We start from the raw sequence: 11,135 nt of genomic DNA, 5'->3' as shown, positions 1-11,135 counted from the left end.
CTTGCTCATATCCACTTTTGTTGAGGTGGCAAGGACAAATATCTGCTGTGTTCTGCCCAGAAGAACTGTATTGAGGGCAAGTTATCCAGTCACAAAAAGCAAGCCTCTGCCTAGCAGCTTCAGAAAAGCCACTGTCTTGCCTCTGTGGCACCAGGTGAGGATCATCAGGACCATCCCAGGATTTATACTGGCAGGAAGCATTCTCACACACATACCCAAGGGTTTTTGCCAAGGCTCAGCAGCTTCTGAAGCATGTATTATAGGAAAATGCCTAGGCATTTTTTTGAAACTTCCCCATCTGGACACTAGCATTCTTCATGCCACCAACTGGTTTTATGACAGAAGCAAGGACCTTTTTGTTTTCCTTATTCTTTTCAACCTTGGACTTTGCAGCTGAGTATTTCCTTTTCTACAAGGCTTTTCCAGAATACATAACATCTACCCATTCCTCTAGCCAGGACAGGGTTTTGGCTGCAATTGGGGCTTTCTCTCGGGCCTTTGAACCTTCTGGTCTCTCCCTTTGGCTATATTAGGGCAGCAGAGGCACCAGGTATGGCGTAAACCACTCCAGTGTTTTTTTTTTTTTTCTGCATGTTTCTTCTTTTTTGCATAAGGCTTCTTAGTGTTTTCACCCTTCACCTTGCACGACGAGAAAGAGAAATGAGGTCCATCTTTCCAGTCTGTAAACCAAGAAGTATGCATTTCTTGATATTGGCCAAAAGGAATAATCCTTGTGGATCTTTGATTCTTTTCATTCCATGAAATACTTCACTATGGTATTATTTTCTTGTTCTTTACTTATTAAATTTTGTTTCAGTGTACAGAAACCAAAATTATTTTTATGCCACTTTGTTAGTTTATATTCCAAATTACATGGTTTAGATCCATTAATTTACAGGGAATGCTCTCAACATTACATGTACACAAAAATATAAATGCAAGGATTCACCATGCAGAATTGATTTAGAATTGTAGGGAAAAAGAGTAAGAGTATCCATTTATCAGAATGCTATAACTTCTTTCAAAAACATAAAGGAACATCAAATAACAAGCATGTAGGAAAATAGGGATTAATATAAAACAGAATTTTCAGAAACATTCACAATTTGCATCATCTTGAGTGCATACATTTTAATAGAAATAAAACATATAATATGTTTATTTAGGTTGGATGGTCCTAAATATAAGTTGCTAAATTTTACACATATTTGAATGCAGGACTGATCACAAAATGAAAATATTAATAGACACGTAAATGTGGCTTAGGGTGTTAACTCGCATGCTACTAGTATTATAAGAACACATCTTACTAATTCCCAATTGCCATCACTTCTCTCATTCAGAGAATTACATTTCAGAACGTCATGTATTAGCCAGGTTTTGAAGATTATATAATTGAATCCTCTTTCCTATACTTTTGTGTCTTCTCTTATCTTAATATTTTGATTTAATAACATATTAAATATGTATATTATATGGTATGGTAAAGAGCAGTTTATTTCTCTGAACCAAATATTTTATTGTTGGCTACTTTAGTTTGTTTTGGCTCATCTTGTCATTGTTCATCTCCACTGACTGATACCTTTAGTTGTGTAAAAATTTTCCTCAGACAGGAAGTCCAGGAAACTGACCAAATTCATCAGGACCCTTCCTTGTCACAGTAAACCATCAAAGGTGATTCTCCCTCTCACATGGAAGAAACTGAGCTGCAAGGAAGATTTCAACTGGAGCAGCTGCCTGGAAGAAGCAGAAACCAGCTGAACGTCTGGAAGAAACTTAGATCAGAACCATGTGAAACGTTACTAGGTTTGTAGCCTATCACCCATAGTTGATAGTTGATAGTTGATAGTTGGGCTTTAGTTATGCAGTTGTCTTAGTATCCTATGTGCTCCTGTAGGTAATCTTTCACCTCTACTCTTAAGTAATCCCAGTAAAACTCATTGGTTCACAAATTTGCACTTTGGAAGTATCCATATTTTGTCTGTAGTGGGCTCTCTATAAAACAGGTATGTTGCATCTCTCAAAGAAAAGTTTTGTCACACAACATAATTGACATTTGAATATGGACCAAGAAGAAGCAATTATTAGTTGAGGAAAAGTGCACTGTCCTAGTATATCAGGGCATGCAACTGAGGCTGAAAAGTCTGAGACAGGATCAAACACAGAGGAAGTTCCAAAACCTTTGTCATTAGCTGTCTGGCTTCTGCTAGTAGGTATTTGTCCTATGCTAGTGGTTACATGGTTTTTGCTGTGGGAAGTGAGACATACCATTACATCTGAGTCATCAAGATTAGAAGTTTCTGTGAAAGGAATCCCAGGAAAGCCCAGCTGTCTTTATGAAATGTAGGTATGGCATGGAATGCCTGACTTGATGAGTGTGGTTCACTACATGAATATGAAGATGCCAAAAAAAATTAAAGGTTTAGTGAAAAGTTTTGTAGTCTATACAATTATTGTGAGGGGTTGATTGTCCAAACCAGTGTCAGAAATCATTATTTCTATTTTGTGTAGGTCAAATGAACTGAAGCTGAGCAGGCTGCTGGACAAGGAATTTGTTTGTAAAGAAGGAATTACAACAAGAAAGGGAGATGATGGATTTCTTACATCTTCAATAAATGGATTTGGTAAGTACTTTTTAAACGAACGGGCAACTAACTGGAGATGTTAGCTAGTTGTTTAAAGGATTGATAGGAATAATTATTCCTTTCCTCCCTGTCCATCCCTCCCCTTATGGTTGCTTTTCCTCCCAAGTGGCAAAAGGAGGGGTCCCACTTGACCTTCAGCTTATTGATGTATCTTTTGGTATTCTGAATTTTTTAATTTTGCTAATATCTACTTATTAGTAAGAACGCATCAGGCGTCATTTTGGGTAAGGAGTTATCTTTTACTCATGACATTTTCTGTTTTCTATTCATTTGCCTGAAAAATATAGCATGTCCTCACTCTTATTAGATGAGTAATATTTTATTGCGTAAATGAAACCACATTTTTCTGTATCCATTCATCTGTTGTAGACATCTGGGTTGTTTCAGCTTTTATCACAAATTAGACTGGCAGAACATAGTGGAAACATGTGTCCCTTGTGGCATGGTGGGGCATCTTTAAGGTATATTCACAAGAGGGGTATTTGAATCTTTGGCTCCATCTACTTAATTTTCTGAGGAAACCCCAAATTGATTTTTCTAGAGTGGTTGTCAATGCAGCTACAATCCCACCAGCAATGGAGAGGAGTGTTCTCTTTTTTCCACATCCTCCCTTAATGTGTTGTCACCTGAGGTTTTGATCTAACCACCACTGGTATAAGGTAGAATCTCAGGGTCGCTTTTCATTTGCATTTCTGATCACTAAGGACTTTTTAAACATTTTTTAGGTGATTTAGATATTTTTATTGAATATTTTATTTATTTACTTTTCAAATGTTATCCACTTTCCAAGATTCCCCTCTGGAAATCCCTTGTCCCATTCCCTCATGTCCTGCCTCCATGAGGGTGCTCCCACTCCCAACCACCCACTACCTGCTGCCTCCTTTGCTCTGGGCATTTTCCCCACACAGGGCATCAAGCCTCACAGAACTAAAGGTCTCTTTCCCACTGGTATCCGTAAGGCCATCCTCCGGCCACATATGTGCCTGTAGCCCTAGAGCCCTGGGGTTCTGGCTGATTGATATTGTTGTTCTTTTCTATGGTTTTGTAAATCCATTCAGCTCCTTCAGTCCTTCACTAACTCCTGCTAATGTAGTCCTGTGCTCAGTCCAATGGTTAGCTGCAATCATCCCATCTGTTTTGTGGCTCTGAAAAGCCTCTCAGGGACAGCTATATCAGGCCCTGTCAAAGCACATAGTTCCATCCATTTGCCTAGGAATTTAAGGTAGTCATTGTTTTTAATAGCTGAGCAGTACTCCATTGTGTAACATGTATTGCTAGTCTGTATCCATTCCGTGTTGAAGGACAACTGGCTCTTTTCCAGATTCTGGCTTTATAAATAAGTAAGAACATAGTAGAGTTTGTGTCCTTGTTATATGTTGGAGCATATATTCAGGAGTGGTGTCCAATTTTCTGAGAAACTGCTGGCTGATGTTCAGAGAAGCTGTACCAGCTTGCAATCCCACCAAAATGGAAGAGTGTTCTTTTTCACATCCTTGCCAGCATCTGCTCTCACCTGAGATTCTGATCTTTAGCCTTTTGACTGGTGAGGTGGAATCTCAGGGTTGTTTTTATTTGAATTCCCTGAGACTAAGGATGAACATTTCTTTTTTAGGTGCTTCTCTCTCAGCCATTTGGTATTCTCATTTGAGAATTTTTGTTTAGCTCTGTTTCCATTTTCAATAAGGTTATTTGCTCCTTGGAGTCTAAATCTTTGGAATTTTGTAGATATTGATAGAAATTTTTTTTTCAAGGTAGAAGATACAGAAAGCCAAAGCCTGCTACAGTGCCAAGATGTTTATGCTGGCCAAATATCCCTTCAGTGAGGAGAAGAAGAACCTAGTGAAACCAATAAAAGTTACATTGAATCTCTAATTGTCAATAGAAAAAAAAGGAAAAAGGAAAAATCTATAACTTAGAAAGCAGATTTGGGCCATTAATAATGGTCCAGTGTAAGAAACAGAATTTCTTGCCTTTCCAAAGGTTGCAGATTATAAACTTTAAATACAATGGAAGAACACATCTAACCATAGCTTATGATCTGTGGGATATGAGAATACAGGATCATCCTGACTTTAGTAGAAAAACAGGAAAACTGGAATGGATTTTAACTTTCCATCCTTCCTTAAGGCAAAGTCTGAATAACCTGAATAAGTGTGAGGAAATCAGCGTTTGATAGAGAGACTTATAAGAGCTTATTAGAAAGGCTTGGTTATTCTGTCTGAAAGAACTGCAAGACAGTGAATGAGGGATAGCTGTTATTTAAAGAATGAGGAATAAGAGAAGCTCTGTTTGAACATCAGTTCACTGGTCCAGATAAAATTGTTCACAGAGGTGTTAAAGGAAAAGCATATCCAACAGGATTCCAGGCTAGAATGATCCTTTTAGTGACTTTGCTCAGTCCATTGGTGGGGTAGGGTCTTAATAAAGTAGGAAAGGTTTGGCAGGTCACAAATGATTTAGGCCATCATGTAATGAGAGAGCATATAGTGAGAAAGCAGCATAGGAGGAGAGTAAAAAGGTAAAGAGGACAAATTTTCTGCTTTAAGAAAACAAAAATGGCAAGATTGTGTCAAGCTGAGCCCCTAAGGAACAAAAATGATAGAAACCAATTGTTGTGCTAAATAGGTTTGGAAGGCTTCAAAGTCTGATGAGAAGGCACAGAAGGCAGTTATGGCAGAAAAACTCAAGTGAAGATGATCAAGCCTTTTCCAGGAATGAGCAATTCCCCCAGACAAGGGAACGTACATTTTTCCTCCAGCAAAGTGTTATACTAGGAGTGGAGATGGTTTACGCGGTCAGAGAGTCCCTTAACATACAGGTATGGTGAATATAGAGACTACAAAAAGAGGTACATCCACAATGCATACCCATGGCCACCCTGATCCAGGGATCCATAGTAGTGGGGAGGCAGAAATTAGTGCCACACCACTCAGCCCATAGTAGGTCCAAGTGATTAAACTAGCCCATTGACACTTATTAGGTGCGGATGTTTTAGAGAGGTTTACTTTTAAGAGCACCGATATGAAAAGGTAATGGCTCATAGCAAATGAGTGAGGTTACAGAGATCTATATAATCAGTGCTCTTCTGCTGGCTTTGGACCCAATTCAGATCTGTGTGTAGGGAGCAAATGATGCAAATAGTTAAAACATTCCACACTGATTAGAACTTCTGTTTATGTTTGACCTTATTATCTTCAGTTGTCCATTTCTGGCATCTGGTTAGAGGAAAATTGATGCTTAGAGTGCTTAAGACGTCTTAACTCACTATGTGTGATGGTTCAGACACTGCCTGAAAGTCCCGGTTCCATCCTCTGCAAAAAATAAAAATAGATCAAACAAAGTTCGATCTTTGACTCTATGTAGATTTGAGAACTATTGTCTTAGGATTCTCCAGGGCTCACAGAAACTTATGGATAGTCTCTATATAGTTAGAGAATTGATTGATGACTTACAGTCTGGGAAACCTCAACAATGATCAGCTACAGCTAAATGGAAGTCCATGATCTAGCAGTGGCTCAGTCCTACAAGGCAGGCGTTAGCAGGCAAAAAGAGATGCTTTTCCCTCTTCCAATGTCCTTTTGCTGTAAATCTTAGCAGAAGGTGTGTCCTAGATTAAAGACGTGTAATTGTCGCACGCCTGGGTCTGGGACTTGCTTTGTCCTTGGTGCAGAACGAACTCAGTGGTCCCCTTGCTTTAGTCTCCTGGAGGTATAAACACTTTGCCCTCAAGATCGTCCATACCAAGATCTACATCAGAAACTTGGTACCTCCTAGGCTCAAGATCAGGATCAAAGATGAGCCCAATTTGGAGTAGTTCATTCCAGATATATGTTGACAACCAGGAATAGCCACCAGCCATTAAAGAACTATAATGGTGAATCTAAAAGAATTAGAATGGGAGATCAGTGTGCACAAAATACAAGGACCAGGCACAGTAAAATTCGTGCAACATTTTGACCTGGTATGATGAATATGCTTCCAAATAGTATTGGAAAAATTTCTACAAATAGTCTATTCTTGTAAGGTGAAGGAAACTATATATTCTTGGGATTTAAGCTATTGGCAGATTTTCATACCCATCTTTTCTGAGCTGTCTGTGCTGTATAACTTGGACAAATAATGTTACAATTGTATATAAAGGCTCAAGATACCAAGGCAGGCTAAGATTTTGCAGAAACAGTTTAAAAGATCTATGTGCCTGTTATTCCAGGTCTTTCCTGCTGACGTCACAGGAGTTCATGTTTATTGTTGGTGACTATGGCAACAGCATCTCAGCAAATAGTTTCAATATGTATTTAGTCTCAGTCATGGAAGAGAGTAGAAGTTCATTACACACAGCAATACAAAAGTAATTCTGGAAAGTATACAGTGTTGCAACTTGTTGAAACAATAACTGTTTTTTTTCTCATTGACTATAAAAATTGATTACATAATAAAGGACTGAACCAAAGGCCCCTAAATAAACCTTTGTGTAACAGAGAACTCAAGCTCTAAAAATGTGTTATATACTTACCATAAAGAGATAGGGACTCTACCAGTCCCATTACCAATGCCTTATACAGGCTCTCCTGTCTTTGAAGCCATAGAGAACTTCCAATAATTAAGCTAAAATTTAAGCCAGATAAAAAAGTACTGGAAATAATAGCTGGTACACAGATGACGCTAGTGGATATACCAAACAAGAATGCATATCTGTACTAATATTAAAACCAAACCCAAACCCAAGAGATGGAGGATGACAAAGAATGGAAAAGGCCCAAGGGAATGATGATATATGCCCTGGAGGATATTTGCCCATGTATAGTGGGGAGATAGATATGGTTTAGAAGGAAAAAGACAAGATGAGATATTTAATTTTAATTAGGCATGTTAATTAGGGTATTCAAAAAGAGACTTTTGATTGATGGATTTCAATACCTTGCCAACTGGACCTTAGTCTTCAGCCTCATGGGGAAGAAGTGGCCAAATAAGGAAAGAGACGTTGATGCCTACCTTTAGCAAAGAAATCTACAAGTTCAACAAGAAAGAGGGAATGGGGGAAGGGCAAGGCCTGCCATATCAATGATTGCCATGCAGGGGCCTGCTAGATCCCCTTCAGGGAATTCACATTTGGTTTTATAAGTTAGGGCAAACTCTGTGGCAGGGTAGGTTATGGGTCTCAATGGGGAGACTACTTCTATTGCTTTACTAAATGTGTATGATACACCTGCCATACCGTTTTGCAAAAATTGTGTTTATGTCCATGCTGCATCCACATATGACCGATGATGCCTTTCATGTTACCGATATAAGGCATGGTGTTTATTTTAGCCATAATTGTATGTCTATACTGACCCCACAACTAAAAAAGCTTCATCAAACCCCGAAATTGACCAGCCTTTACTGTCCTTTATGAAGACGCTGAAGAGTCCTTTGAGATGATTGAGTTAGCTAGAACCAGGTTGACTTCATGACAAGCTGCAACTAAACCTGTTTTGTTTTGCAGAATTGAAAAAATCCAAAACATTTCAATTTTGGAAAAACATGCTCATGTGGCTAATCAGAAAGCCTCACCACCTAGACTGAAGCTAGTCTCAGGAGCCAAATCAGGAGTTGAAAGTAATCCACCATCTAGTTTGAGTCAAATATAGTTAATCAGGAAAAGTCCCCCAAATCCCACAGAACCTTAACCAACTGCTAAACCCATGCTCCTTAATATAGAGCCACGAATCAAGGAAAGAAAGGTAAAAGTCAGCCACTCCTATCCTAATAGACTTTTAAACTGACCTCCTGTGAATGCTATACCACCTTTTCATTCCTGATACATGGTAGACACCAGCAGGCAGATTTTACCTCAGAATAAGCAGTTTTGCTATTACTTTTTACTTTGAGTCTGACTATCATTCTTGCAACCTCATAACTGGGGGGCTCATCTTGGATATGGGGCAAAGACCCTTTGGACCCAAATAGTTGAATGTTTTGTTTGTTTTGTCTTTTTAATCTTTTGGATTGATAAATCCAGGTGCTCAGTTGTTTTATCGACTTGCCTGTCTATATGTCTTACAAGTTTTTGTTTCAGAAGGTCAAGAGCAGTAACGCAGCAGACACATGTTTTGTCACCCAGTCAGGTGCTACAGAGGATATTCCTGAATCTCTGTTTGGGGAGAATACTCATTCTCATTTGTTTTTGGGTCTTTCCTTTCCATGGGCAGGAAAGAAGCCCATCTGAACAGCTTTGGGTTTTTTGTTTTTGTTTTTCAGAACATCATTCTGTAATTTTTCTATTCTGTCTGTACTTTTTTGTCTTTTGTTCAAGTTTTGTCTTTGATTCCTAAGATGAGATAGGCACAGAGCACACCACTTAGCTAAGTCCTGAAACTATTTGAAGGACTACTGTGGAGTTGCAGAAATATTCAGGGTTTGACTGTTGTCCCATAAACATCTTTTTGCAGGAATGTATAAGCCACGATAAAGTACGAAGGGCCCGAGGAGGGAATCCTTTTCAGTATCATCACAATCTACAAAGTGGACTTTATTGCCTATGAGGCCAAGAGCCACCCCAACAAAGTGCCACAACACCCAGTAAAGAAGCCCACCTTGGCTGAAAGCCTTTTGTGCCACCGGACCTTGCAGTTCTCAATCCTGCTTCCCCTGTCCCACTTTCTTCCCTTCATCCCTCTTCCCCAAGGAGTGGTAACACTTTTGTTTCATCCCTCTTCCCCCAGGAGGATTTTCTTTCTCCTCCTTATATCTCAAGCCTCCCCCTCCAATGCCCCCTGCTCAACAAGCACAGGCAGAGGAAGGACAGTCTTGACTTGGATTTTCCTGATTCCACTTGAACTCATTTCTCTGCCCATAGGCCAACTTTTACTAAGATCTTACCTTCCTGGCTGCAAGAAGATCTTTTTTACCTTCCTAGATGTAGAAGGAAAGAAAGTTCTTATACATGAGTAATTTGTTTTAATGACCTTTATATTTGGAAGCTGTAAAAAGCCCCCATTTTCAGAAAGACCCTTAACTCTTAAAAAGTCTTTAGATTCAATCATGCTAACTCACTAGCTCACCTGTGATGACTGCTAGCAACTGTTCGGGTCCTCTTCAAGGCAGAAAAAGAGAGAGAATTTTGAGATTGCTTGAATTTGGTTCAGAAAAAACAGAGTGCCCAACCCATTCAGGCTGATATTGAGGCAGCTGTCCCCTTGGCTTGACCTATCTGGGATTATAACACTGATGTAGGTAAGAAGAGGTTCCAGATCTACCACCATATTTTGATGATGGGTCTTTGATAAGCTACAGGACAGCAACAAATGTCAAAAACAGACCATTCTCAGCATCCTGGTCCCATCTACTTAAAGACAAGTACAGGGATTTTAAGGAACCGCTGGGTTTTGTAGACTCTGGATGCCAGGATTTAGTAAAATAGCCCAGCCATTCTGTGAAGCCACAATAGGACAGGAAGACAAACAATAATGGGCATGAAATGGGCATGACTTTTAAAATTTTTAAAAATACTTGCTGGAAGTGCTGGTTTTGGAATTCCTGTATTTTCACAAACCATTCCACCTATATGTGAATGAAAGAAAATGGAAAGCAAAAGAAGTGCGCACCCTAACTTTGGGCCGATTAAAGAAACCAATGGCTTGTTTGTCTAAGAAGTTGTACCTGGTGGCCAAAGGATGTCTAGCCTGACTCCAGTGTCATAGCTACCACTGACCTACTGGTCCAGGTGGCTGAAAAGATAACTATGGGACAGGAACTTTTTATCACCACCACCATTACTAGTGGGGGAACCCTCAAGAATACACCTAGCTGATTTATGTCAAATGCCAGACTGGTACATTTCCAGGCTCTACTATTGGATTCCCTTCACACAAGATATAATCTATTATTTGCCATAAACCCAGCTATTCTACTATCTGACTTGTCTTCAGATATGCAGCAAGATTGATCTACAGTTTTGGAGCATACCAAGAATATCAGACTCTATTTGAATGACATATCCTGGCCAGATAGAAAACAGCATCTACTTTACAGATAGAGGCTCTCCATGGAGTTCAAAAGCAACCACTGTGGTTGTGAAAAAAAAGAGGCTTCATCTATTGGGACCCCTGTTAAAATCTAATAGAAGGGAAGAGGATGGGATATGGAGCTTATGTCCAGGAAACCAGGAAAGGTAATAACATTTGAAATGTAAATAAAAAAATCCAATAAAAATATGATTTCATCAACTTAGTTAAGAATGGAACACCTTCATGTGTTCCTTATCCATATTTACCTTGTAACACCCATATACTGGATGTCACAGAAAGAGAGAAGCTGGGCATAGTATAGGATATAGGTTATTATGCTATTATGGTCAGCTGCTATTATGGTTAGCTAGTTTCTGGAACAAAGTGGCTGGTGCAACTACTCTTTCTGTGATTTCCATTAGTTTCTGGAACAGGCAGTTTCTGGAACAGGCAGTTCCAGGGACCACTTTTGGCTTCAACTTTTGTCTAGGGGGCAATTTTA

General features: G+C 39.3%; 1 pseudogene; it reads right to left on the bottom strand.

Moving 5' to 3' along the window:
- The window catches only part of LOC116887372, a 10,580-nt pseudogene extending 2,657 nt beyond the window's left edge, over positions 1-7,923 (bottom strand).
- Positions 7,924-11,135: the final 3,212 nt, after the last annotated feature.

This window comes from Rattus rattus, chromosome 1 (assembly GCF_011064425.1).
Source record: "Rattus rattus isolate New Zealand chromosome 1, Rrattus_CSIRO_v1, whole genome shotgun sequence".
Lineage (NCBI taxonomy): Eukaryota > Metazoa > Chordata > Mammalia > Rodentia > Muridae > Rattus > Rattus rattus.
Note: the sequence above shows the minus strand (reverse complement) of the source record. Positions and strands in the feature narration are given on the sequence as shown.